This window comes from Montipora foliosa, chromosome 1 (assembly GCF_036669935.1).
Source record: "Montipora foliosa isolate CH-2021 chromosome 1, ASM3666993v2, whole genome shotgun sequence".
In the NCBI taxonomy this organism is placed as follows: Eukaryota; Metazoa; Cnidaria; class Anthozoa; order Scleractinia; family Acroporidae; genus Montipora; species Montipora foliosa.
The window spans coordinates 59,180,394-59,192,893 of record NC_090869.1 but is presented as its reverse complement, the minus strand read 5'-3'; the positions used below and the strand labels follow the sequence as shown (position 1 = coordinate 59,192,893).

The 12,500-nt window shown below is 39.6% G+C and overlaps 1 pseudogene; it reads left to right on the top strand.

Annotated features, from left to right (window-relative positions):
- The window catches only part of LOC137971800 (uncharacterized), a 2,334-nt pseudogene extending 1,150 nt beyond the window's left edge, over positions 1-1,184 (top strand).
- The last annotated feature ends 11,316 nt before the right edge of the window (positions 1,185-12,500 follow it).

Genomic DNA, 12,500 nt, shown 5'->3' with positions numbered 1-12,500 from the left:
CATGACTTTAATGCTTCCATCCTTGCGCCTCAGTCTTGACGCGTTAAATTGCTTTGTTGATAAAATTATTAACATATGTATGTACATTTACTGTTTCTATGATGTTTTATGCTGAGCATCTGCTCGCATCATTAATTAAGGCGCTGTTCTCACATCGTCAAACAAGTTGCTTTATGGGTGTTCCACTATGCAACGTTTCTTGCAACTTGTCTCGTTTTCAATGGTCGCAGGAGGTTAGAGGAACGTTTTCATTGACTGCTTCCGCAAACGGTTGCGGCACAAGTTGTAGGACAGATGAAAGTTTAAAAATATTCTGTTCTGCAGAATCAGAGCCATTTTTTTTAAACCACAGAGTTAAGGTGGCTCTGAATCCGCTGACCAGAATTTTTTAAACTTTGCAGAAAGTTTTATCTTGGCCTTCTGATCACTTTCCATCAATAAAATATGAGGGTCGCCGGGTTTGTTTTTGAGATATGTGCAACTTAAGACAAAATAAAGGGTATTATTACAGGGTTTCCCCGTTGCCACGGTGACTTATTACACAATAATGACCGCATCTTGTTCAGCAATAATTGTTGTTTCTTATGGAACCATAACATTGCTAATACGTGATACAGCGTTGTAATGCCATACCTTCTAATAAGAGCGTTACTTGAGAGCTTTTAAACTGAATTAAGCTACCTTAGATGCCTTCCCCATCATGACGGCCATGGCTTATTATCATTTCAGGTGGAACTGCTGAGACACAAAGTAGTAACCAGGATCAAGTGGACAATGTCTCGATCATGGTCCGTATGAACAACACCATTAACATTCTTAAAGAAGGATCGTTTACTGATGTGAACCCTGCAGTAGTGAAAATCGCCAAAGACATTCTTGAGCCGTACGGAGAGACAAATGACCGAGCGCTTCAGCAAAAGTATGGTGACCATTTAGCAGAGATTGGTGGTCCTGTGCACTTGATCAATTTCCTTCGTCGGCTGATGGATACTGGATTAGAAACGCAACGTGGCTGGTTGGGTATATCTGTGGTTCGAAGAGTATTACTGAACTACTCCGATGGCAGCTTAAAAATGGCGAAGGGCTTGGGCCGGAGCGGGTTGTTGAAGATAATGTTGCATGATCTTGACACTTACGGAATTAAGATTTCCAAAAACAAAGCAAGCGGCCGACTCTGTTCTTAAAATGGGAATTTGGAAATCACTATGGTAGGCAAACGATAGAGTGCAAGAGTCCATCACTCAGGAGTAAGATTTACTCAAATTGGTGTAGTCCCATCAGCGTCAGAAAAGTGTCTATTTTTAAACCAAGTTTTGCGGGAAAATAAACAATAGACCAAATCAGTTCACTCAATGTTGTACCCAATTCAATTCCAAATTTTCTCTAGATTTACTGTTATCGTCAATTTAGATTACTCTGTCCTAGGCCTCGTGGTAGCAGATGATTGTACCGAATATTTACCAACACTAATTAGTATGTATAAAATCATTAACCATTAATCATCATTGTCAGTTTATACGAAAAAGACGAAACAGTTAGTTATTGGAACTAGTCAAAAACTCCATCTCTCAATTTATCTACTTGTGGTACTCCAGTCGGAGAAGCAAAAGATGAAAAACGTTTGGGTGTCAAGATTAATAAACACCTCAACTGGGACGATCATATTGACTATCTCATAAAAAAGTACAGTTAAACTCTAGAATCTGCTTACTAAAAAGAGCTAAACATACCTTAGTTATTCGTTAAGGCAATTATTATGCAATGCATTGATTAAACCATTATTTGAGTACTGCTGTACTGTATGGGGAAATACCAAAAACGAAAATCTACTTCGTTTATTAGAATGCAAAAACGATGTGCGAGGTTAATTTTAGTTGCTAGTGTTTCTGATAATCCAGTCCAACTTTTTAGTAAGTTAGGTTGGATTCCTGTTAACAACATCATACGACTAAGAAACTTTCCATAATGTACAAGATTATAAATGGCAAATGCCCCGCCTATTTTAAAGAGTATACTTCTTCTGTAAATGATAAGCATAGATATACTTCTAGGGCGTCAACAAACAATCTTTTATTCACTCCTTTCTTTCAAACAGAATCTGGTAACCGTACCCTTTGTGCGAGTAGTACTCGACTATGGAATTCATTAGATAATAGTACCAAAAGCCATACAACGTTAAGTAATTTAAGAAAACACATTAAAATTGCAATTTAGAAAATAATTCCAAGCTCGATCATTTTATTATTAATGGAACTTTTTAATAATTTAAACTATATAAAAAATTTTAAAAAGTTATAGATTATTATAATGTATAGTTTTTAATTTACTTTTATTTCTATTTGTTGTTGTTTTTTTTTTTGTTTTGTTTTTTCGGACCACAATGTAAACTGTTGGTTCTTTCCCAGTAATTGTGTCAATCCACTTACGTTATCATTATTATTATTATATTATTATTATTATTATTATTATTATTCTATAACTTTTATATATACATTTTTATTATTACTGGGAATAGTTTTTTTTTTTTAGATTTGTGATTGTTTTATATACTTATAGATATATTTTTAAACAGTTTTATTCGAATTAAAAATAAAGTTATTTATATTATTATTATTATTATTATTATTATTATTATTATTATTATTATTATTAAACAAATTTCTAGTTTCTAAAGAGACTGTGGTGCTGCGTCTGTGGGGGAGTGAGACAGGAAAATTTGGTTTTATCAAAGGTCGAATTACCACCGTGAACGATTTGGAAAACTAACGTTTCGAACGTTAGCTGTTCGTCAGAACGAAGGGCTAACGGTCGAAATGTCAGCTTTCCAAATCATTCATGGTGGTAATTTGAACTTTATCAAAACGTTTTATAAAACCAAATTTTCCTACATAAAATCATTGCTGAATAGTGATTAAGTCTACTGCTTGATTCTAAAGTGGTTAGCTTTCTCTTGATGTTTGGTAGCCGACATTTTTTCTGTTTAAACTTGTTTCTAAGTGGGTGATAATACCTGTTTACCGCGGCATTCGGAAGAAAACGAATGTTGACATATTAAAAATAATAATAATAATAATAATGTTTTGGGAGTTAGCGATGTGGTAGTCTAGTGGTTAAATGAAAGGATTATTAGTCAAACTATGCCCGGTTCGAGTCCTGCGAATTCAGGCATTGGGGTTCTGATTTTAAAAATAGGTAAATTGACGCGATATTAGGCAATAGAGAAAATTAGGAATTGTCGTTAATCGTCATTTCAGAGGCAGAGGATGGGTTAGAGTTGACGACAAGAGACGTAATAGCATTTCGTTCAGGAGCCATGTTGAATATAAACGAAGTAAAGACTGGATCTGAATTTGTAACGTTATCGGATTTGAAAGCATCCGGATTCGCCCGTACACACGATTCCAACTTCTTTGCGGATTCAAACCCTTCCACTCAGGAGGGCAGATTCAAAAAAGAGGAAAGGAAAGGAAAGGAACTTTATTTAAGTGTCTAGTCGTTCTAAGGCTGAACCACTATTATATCATATCATATCATATCATATATCTTTATATTATTTACCCTCGGATTTTTAGAGTAGCTTGGTGTAGCTCATATCTCCGAGCATTTACCCTCCCAACCATGATACACCACAGACGAAAGACCACAACACCGGGAACTACATGCCCTACTCTTTACGACAAGTGTGCGGCTTCTTTTACGTCCCACAGGATTATGAACATTGAAGGGTTGTGAGACGGGACCTCCGGCCTATCGTCCTTATCCGAGAAGACTAGAGAGTCTAACCATTTGCAGATGTAATTAAAAAGGCAGCCCTTTCTCCTCAGTTATTTAAACACCCTGAGTGTTGGTCCGGCCGGAGTTGAACTCACGACCTCCCGCGTAACAGCCCGGTGCTCAACCAACTGAGCCACCGGTGCGCGGTACCCTATTTGGGTACACTGTAAATTGAAATTAACAATTAACACAAATCAAGTCAAATGTTGGTTTTTGAGGAGAGGGGAGACCGGAGTACCCGGAGAAAACCTCAAAAGTTGCCGATTCGCATGCCGGATTCGCCAAACACGTGTGGACGGGGCCTTACCCGATTTGGTCTATTCTTTATTTCCCACAAAACTTGGTTTAAAAGGATTCACTTTCCTGACGCCGATTGGGACAAACCTGATACCAGTTTCTTTCTCTCGGATACTATGAGTAACTGACTCTTGTAGAGTGTTAATGGCCGTTTGGGGTTAATGGGTGATATTTTGACATTCGCAAGGTGGTGTCTTTCCAACACGGCCAACACAAAAACACACGGGTATGTAGTTCTGGAACACGACTAAAATTGAATTGATCTTTAGTTTTTATTCACTTTGAGTCCGTTCCTATTCTTTATAGTGTTTTCAGTGGTAAACCGTAACAATGTATATATCCGAAAAACGGGCCCCAGAATCGAACTCCCGACAAATGCTACATTTTGGTTATTGAAGCCAGTGATGTTGGAGCTGATCCACATCTTTTATCTGGTCTTGGAGTACAATATTGATGAGCAACATCTAATCCCTGGTCGATGTTTTTCATCCTTGCCATCGTCACAACAGTATAAACACTTTTGGCAGTCACGTTATGGGCGAGATCGGCCGCTATCGCTTGGTCAATACAGCAAGGCCTCAGTTTGAGATTTTCCGTAAAGACATCACTGTCCGCAAATAATTACGTAGTTATTACTGACCACCCCTGATGGGGAAAGAAAGCTAACGTTTCTGGGGTTAATCCCTTCGTGAGAGCGAATTGTGAAGGGGGAGACAGTGAAAGAACAGAGGGAGTGTGAGAAGGGCTGTCAGCTCACTAATAGCAAGAGGATTTTAGGACGCTCTATCCATAAGGTTTTTCCGGGGATCGACGCTGCAAAGACTGCATGGGCAGTCCTTAGAAATGGTATGATACGCTCCAAGTTACTGATGCATGATGGGACCCCACCGGCAGACCACCAAAAACTTGATTGGCTGTTCATGAAGGCCTGAGTAATATTCAGCGAGAATAGTGTCCGAGGGCATAGTCGGGAAGAATTCTTGCTTTGCTCGCAGACAAAGTGACCTCATAATTGAATTAAGGGTAAAACTTGAGTGTGCATGCTCACGACGAAGAACTCGTTTTCTTATCCTAAAGCGACTAATTGTTTACTTTTTCTCCGAACGGAAAAAAAAACATCTTGTGTCTTCAGCACTCATCATTCTTCATAACTGTGCCAAGGCTTCAGAAAACCGTCAGATTCTTTGTGAGTTACGAGCGCAGGAAAGAATCGCGCCATTTCGCAATGCAGATGATATGGAAAATGTTGTGTCGGCCTTGTTACGCTCTCATACATAATCAGCTCTGGTGAACAGATAAATCTTCTAGAAGCTGACACCAGGGTAAGTTTTGAAGCTTATTGTTCTCTTAGAATAATTAGGTGAAGCTATGATCTTCGCAGTTATGAGCGCAATTTTTGCAATTGCGTAGAGAAGCCCGAAAAATGCAGGACTTCAACGGGGTTTGAACCCGTGACCTCGCGATTCCGGTGCGACGCTCTAACCAACTGAGCTATGAAGCCACTGATGTTGGGAGCTGGTCATTTGTGGGTTCTAATGGTCCCGTGAGGAATGAATCAATGATGAAATGGTATATGAAATGAATCAGATATGAACTGCGGATATGAAATCAAGTGAAGCTATGATCTTCGCAGTTATGAGCGCAATTTTTGCAATTGCGTAGAGACGCCTGAAAAATTTAGGACTTCATCGGGGTTTGAACCCGAGCGTCGCACCGGAATCGCGAGGTCACGCGATTAGTTTACTCTTTGGTCTGACGGCTGGGAGAACTTATTAATGGATACCCGGAATAATTCTTCTTTTGGCTAATACATTTATTCACTATTCTACTTTGTGAGAACTGAAGCACCACTTGGGGACCGTGTGCAGATATGAACTCAAATCAGTTAATCTCGAGTCAAATCAAACATTAGTCTTCGAGGAATGCCGGGAGAAAAACGTCTAGAAGAAGAGTAGAGAACCAACAACCTCAACACAAATGTGACTGGGAACATTAACGGGAGGCGAATGTTCTCACCACATGCACAGTTTGGAAAAGCAAATGAAAATGAAAGGGAAATGGAACTTTTTTACAGGTTCTAAGCTACATTCTTAAGATGCTGCGCAATGCTTTTTATCAGCCTGATCTGTACAGTAGATCGGAGGGAAGTAACTGGTCGGCTCTGGAAATCGCAGTGGGTGTCAGTGATATGTTGGTCAGCAAACAGAACTTGGAAGCCATGTTGGACAGAGATATCGTTGCATTGCTTGTGTCACTCATTGACAAAGGCGGCGTCGTTGAAAAGGAATGTGCTGCTAATGCCCTTTGGGTTATAGCAAAGAATCCTAAAGGAAAGGCTAAGATCAAAGACACAGCCCAGGCAATCAAAGAGCTTTCAGACCTAAGCACAAACAGCAACCAGGCAGTTAAAGAGGCGGCAAAAAGAGTTCTGTTGGAGCTGAGGGACACCACGAACATTCAAGGTATCAGTCAACGAGAAAGTTAAAAGACAACCAGGGAGATCAGGGGGATAGGATTGCACTGCAAAACAACGCGCCATGAAATGTGGAAGGTGGTATGTTGGTCGCAATAATAAATGAGGCAAATGCATTATAGCTATTTTATCAGGATCAGTATGTTTCAAAGGTACATTGTGGCTTCATGATCCCTCAGTTCTACGAATCTGTGAGAGATTTCAAGAAAGAGCCGATCACATCTGCATTCTGGCGCTGGTCGATGCAATGCATTTTCATCCGTGCGCACCTTAAGCTGCAGATGCATGCATCATTTAAAACGTTCAGCTATCTGATCGTATTTCTTTTACTGCGATACCTAAGTGTTGGTGCCAACCAAAACGATTGAACCTCTGGGGGACGAGATTGGGTTTATATATACGTAGCATGTATATTTAATGAACCCAAATAGAACGCAGCAGTCGTCGCACTTGATCGATTGCACGCGTGCAAGGAGCTCTAAACATTGATTGAAAAAATCGAGTGAGACCGACAAAGAGATTAGACATATACAAGGATGACGGTTGGGCAAATTTTGAATTGAAAATTAAAAAAAAAAAAATGAGAAAACGGTAACTAGATTAATGACAAAAGCTCTTAACAACAAATCATATGTAAGCAGTGACATAAGTGCCCAGGCCTCAGTCTTCACAAGGTGGATAACGCTATCCACCGGAGAAATCACTATCCAACGTGTAGACACTAGCAAAGCCAACTGAGTTATCCAGTGGATAGTGATTTATTCAATGGATAGCGCTATCCACCCTTCGAACAACTGCGGCCAGGGCTACTCCTCAGTATCTGGTTAAAAATGTTCTTCTCACTTTTTCCTCCGGCCACTTTTTCCTTCCTCCTTTCTTCAGCATAAAATTTCATTGTTAAGACCTTTTTTAGTAAAAGTCAAATCTCGGTTGGTATTAATGTGAATTCTTTAATGTAAAGACTTCATAATGAAGACTTCACATTAAATCGCGGTTATTTTTGAGCAAATGGGCCTAGCAAGTTTGATCCATTTAATAAAGGTAGAGTTTTTACTGCCAACGTTTCACTAGCCAAGAACTTATGCCTCCTTCAGCTGTCGTGATATATATTCGAAGTAATTAAACTTATGCACTTTATCATTACGGGTGTGTCAAGAGCGCAGCAGCGAACAAGTTGCGATTATCAAGAGAAATGTCGCAGATTCAAATCATCTCTCCAGCTATCAGGTAGAGTTTCTTCAGTCATTTTTCGCAAATCCTGGGGCAAATTCATCGGTGGTTTGACTGAAATGAACAAAGTTTAAACACGCGCGGTTCCTGGGACTACAAAAATGTTTATGTTTTTTTTGGACAAACATCGCTTACGCTAGCATAGGCCATCTTTCGGAAAGGAAAAAAAAAAAAAAAAAAAGAGAATTCCGGAGACATTAACATAGAATTACCCATGGAAACGCTCGAAAATTACAATAATCTTCCAATACTTCCCATTGAAAACTAATTCCTTGGGTGTGAACAGCGAAAAACACCTACACAACAGTACATGTAGGATCAGCATGACTAAAATCCTGCACGACGCTGAGAATTGTATTTTTGGGGCTCACCGATTTAACGTTAAATCCGTGAGCCCCAGAAACTAGTATTTATTTTAAGAATTGTCCAAGCATTGGAGATAGAGGCTGCCCTTGATGAGCTACTGCTCCGGGTTAAAGTTTGTCGCTAACTTTTGGTAGAGTGAAAGGTCCCTGTAAAGAAAACAAATCACTTTTAAGGGGTTTGCTGAAAATATCGCAGCTTGCTAGAAGAAGTGTTAAAAGTAGAATTTGCTTTGTGTTATGAAACATTTCTTTTCAGATTTCATCTTTGACCCAAAGTTCGACAGATGCTTCTGCACTGAGTGTCATGCTGCCCGAGGAGACAAACTCTACTACAGTCGAGGGACACCTGCAAAGGATTATGGGATTCCTATCGGGTGGTGTCGGTTTGGGCTTAAGTAAGCAAAAAGTTAGCGGTTCGCGCATTTAAATTAAATTAACAAAACACGTTTTAGGAGTGTTCAAAAACCGCGCATAAAGGGTAAAGACTTCAAGGTTCGCGTAGCAGCGTTTGAAAGCTGGCTATTTTAGCAGCTACTGCCATTGTTGTTGTCTTGGCCATTCTCTCTTGATCTGCAAAAGAAAACAGTCACGTGAAATGTTCAAAATCAGCGGTATGTGGAGAAGGTTAAAGCAAGGCATTCATTGATTTATTTCTGAAATTAACTTTTCCGCCGTTTTTCCTCGTAAAGTAGCATTTTGTTTTTTAAGAATCCATCACCGAGCCCAAGTCCTAGGTGTCTTTTACAAGTGGCATGTGGCATTTCATGGTACAAGAGTGGACAGCATCAATCCCATTCTTGAATGTGGTGATCTGCTTATCCCCGGTATGTTAATTATCTGTGTATTGTGCTCCTATATTGGAGGGTTCACACGAGCAACGCATATTTACGGTTCGACCTTGTTGAGTTGTGTCAGTGCTGTACCTGCGACGCGATTAGCGAAGAATTAAAGGAATACCCTCCAAAGTGCAGGCACCAGCGAAAACGTTTACAAGAAAAACGCAAAAGCGAGGAAGCAGGTGACATTCGCGGGCGCGGTTTGATTCACTGTCTTTTTAAAATGTCGGGTGGGGCTGACTCCATTTTGGTTTCAACTTCTACCGGGGTTCTGCATTTGCAGTTGCGTCTCCTCGGTTCACTCTCAAACGCAAAACATTTCTAGTGTTGGGGATCATCACTGCGTTTGGGCCAGTACGGTAAATCACACGTCTATTTCGTTGCATTTACACGGCGTGTAATTTCGTAAGTGATAGATGTAATTCTTCTTTATTTAGTTTTGAGGACCCGAAGACGAAACAGAAATTGTCTGCCAAAGCCGTTCTTCAGCTGTGCATTAACCCACAAAGTTACCAAGTCGGGCCACAGACTATTGGAGCTACTTCGGAAATCGACCCGAAGTTTAGTAATCAGGAGATTGAATGGTCGACAAAGGAACGCGGATCTATTATAGTTTACGGACTCTTGGTTAAACTCGTTGAAGACAACTGAAGACATAAATAACACGAGACACGTAAAATGTCTGCAATTTGCCAAGTTTTTTTCCGAAGCTCTAGAGAGTTTTTTTCTTTTTTTCTTCTTTTTTTTTTTTTTTAGCGATTATTATAGCATCTGTGGATAACTGGAACGCATTCACCTGGATTTAGTTGAAGTGATGTTGAATTTGTTTCCTTGTAATGATTACGATTAAATTTGGTAACCAAGAAATTCGCTCGTAACCTAGTTGCATGTATTCAGTCGAGTTTGAAGTTTCATTACTATTAACATTAACAGTTAATGCAGTACATATTTCTGCTCACCCGAATCTGTAATTCAGTATTATTGTGTAAATAATAATTATTTCGTTGTTAACTAACATAAAGGCGAGGACACAAATTTATTAATAATTCATGAGCGAAAAAGCCTATCAAATCACATGCATGATCTTTAAATTAATGACTGATAAGACACTCTTCATTTATTTAGAATTGTTTATATAAAGCATACTAATAAGGCATGATAGCTTTTTTTTTTTTCTTGTATGCTAATGTCTCCCCTGACAATAATTATTTAAACCTTTTTTCGGAGTCCAGAGGGACACGGTTTTTGTGGATCGAATGTTTTTGAAGCCGTGTTTTATTCGGTCTATTTAATAGACTAAAATCACTAGGCTTCGCCTCATGGTGTAAACACCGATAAAACATTCCTGCTTGTGTAATAAACAGTACTTAACCACCTATTCTCCTGGGAATTCTGACGTCCTTATTTAATATCCAAACCTGTCTTAATGTGGTTGAACCCGACTTTGCCGTGAAGTTTTACAAAAAAGAGCTTTCATATTTTTCGGAATTCTCGCATTCGTAGGGCATATATCAACGGATTGACCATAGAATTGACAAAATATAACGCTGTTAGTGCTTCCAATACGTTACGCCCCACAACTTTTTCAGGGCATTTGTTTCCGCACTCGAAGGCCCACAAAATGGTGAGTGGTAGAATGGTTAGCACAGATGCAGCCGTCATTATAAACAAAGTGAGAGACAGTTTTGTTTCTGAAAAAATGGCACCTAAATGATGGTGATGGGTTTTCCTTTTGTTGACATTCACCGCAATGCTAACATAACAGACAATTATGATGATAGCGATGATTAAAGTGATACAAACATATGCACACTCTGGGAGCATCTGGAAAAGAAGGTGAACAATGTGAATCGTGCATGCAATTAACAAGGCGACAAGCCAGTTGCCGGCAATGACTTTACAATAAAACCTTCGTACAATTAAACAGTGTCGAAAGGGAAATAGCGTTGCGTGTAACCTATCTAACGCAATCAACAATAAGTTAATCAGCGTAGCTGGGAAAAGTAGAGACTGGGAGAGCAAAATGGTATGTTCCAGGATGGGTGGGTTTTCCCCCGGATCCAGAAACGAAGTTAAAGGTATTGACACTCCTCCGACCAGTAAATCAGCCACAGTCAGGTTAATTACAAGGTACATAGTGCGCTTGCGTAAGTGACGATTTCTTGCAAAGGCGATCAGGGTGAAGGAGTTGAGGATAAATATCACAGCAGATTCACACATGTATATTATCTTCCAGGTCAGGGCCGTCTCCTCGGTACTCTCACACATATTTCCAATTTCATACACGGCTGAAGCGTCGGGTGAAGTCTGAAGTGGAAAAAAAAAAAACATAAAATTTGATTAAAATGAAGATGCATACCACATTCCGAGACATGTCTGCAAAGCAATTTTTGTGTGTTACTCGTGAATTTATTTTCTTTGAACTGAGCTATTAACACCGTACGATAGGTTATGGAACTCGTGTAATAAATTGAAGGGTCTTTGAAAAACAATGTGCCAAAAATTGGCAGTCACGACTAATCAAACGAGATTGGTAATATCATTGAGGTTATTGTATCGTTTGGTAATGGAACCACATGCATTCATTTGGGAAACCTGTGGCATGAAGTCAACTGACGCTGGCGTGTAAGAAATGACCACCGTAAGTGTTGAATTCATACTGTCGGAGGGATACGATAAACCATTATTTCACCTAACAAGTGGAAAAAAGTTAACACCTCGATGAAATTTGATCGTCCGGGTGAAATGAGTCGTGAAGAGGGACTGTTGGCAGTGACTGACGTTTCGACAACCTAAGCGGAGATCATCTTCAGAGTCAATTGCAAGTGACGATTGACGATTGGAATTTCGAACGAATGTAGTGATGCTTTGGTCTGTGTTGTGATTGGTAGTTGGAAAGAAACTAACCCAACTACCAATCTTAACGCAGACCAGAGCATGACTACATTCGTTTAGTTTCCAACCGTCACTTGACTCTAAAGATGACTTCCGCTCAGGTTGTCGAAACGTCATTCACAGCCAACAGCTCTTCCCAGGACTCTTTTTTACCCAGACGATCAATCGAGGTAAGTAACTCCTGGGTTCAAATCATTTTGAGAAAACGCTCAAAGTTATTCACCACTTATTCGATTTCTTAACTGAGGTAAATAAATTCGCAAGTTTTTCCACACAAGTTGAATAAATAAAGGGTGAGGCCGAAAACATATGCATAAGGGAGATTACGAAAGGACGACGTCGACGGATACGAGTCTGATACGAGAACGTTATCTAAAAGTACTATTTCACGATAATCTCTTGTTTCACGTAATTGCAGTAATTTCATGATTACTTTTATTCATTCGGCCTGAAAAGTGAGTATCAACAGTCCAAGAATAAAGTTGGTGGCTAGATGGAGAGAAAGCTACAAATCTTCAGTTCCCACGGCTTGCTCCCGTCTGACCTTGTAGCTCAGTCGGTAGAGCGGCGGAGATCTAACCCGAAGGTCGTGGGTTCAATTCCCACCCTGGTCATAGTTTTTCTCTGTTC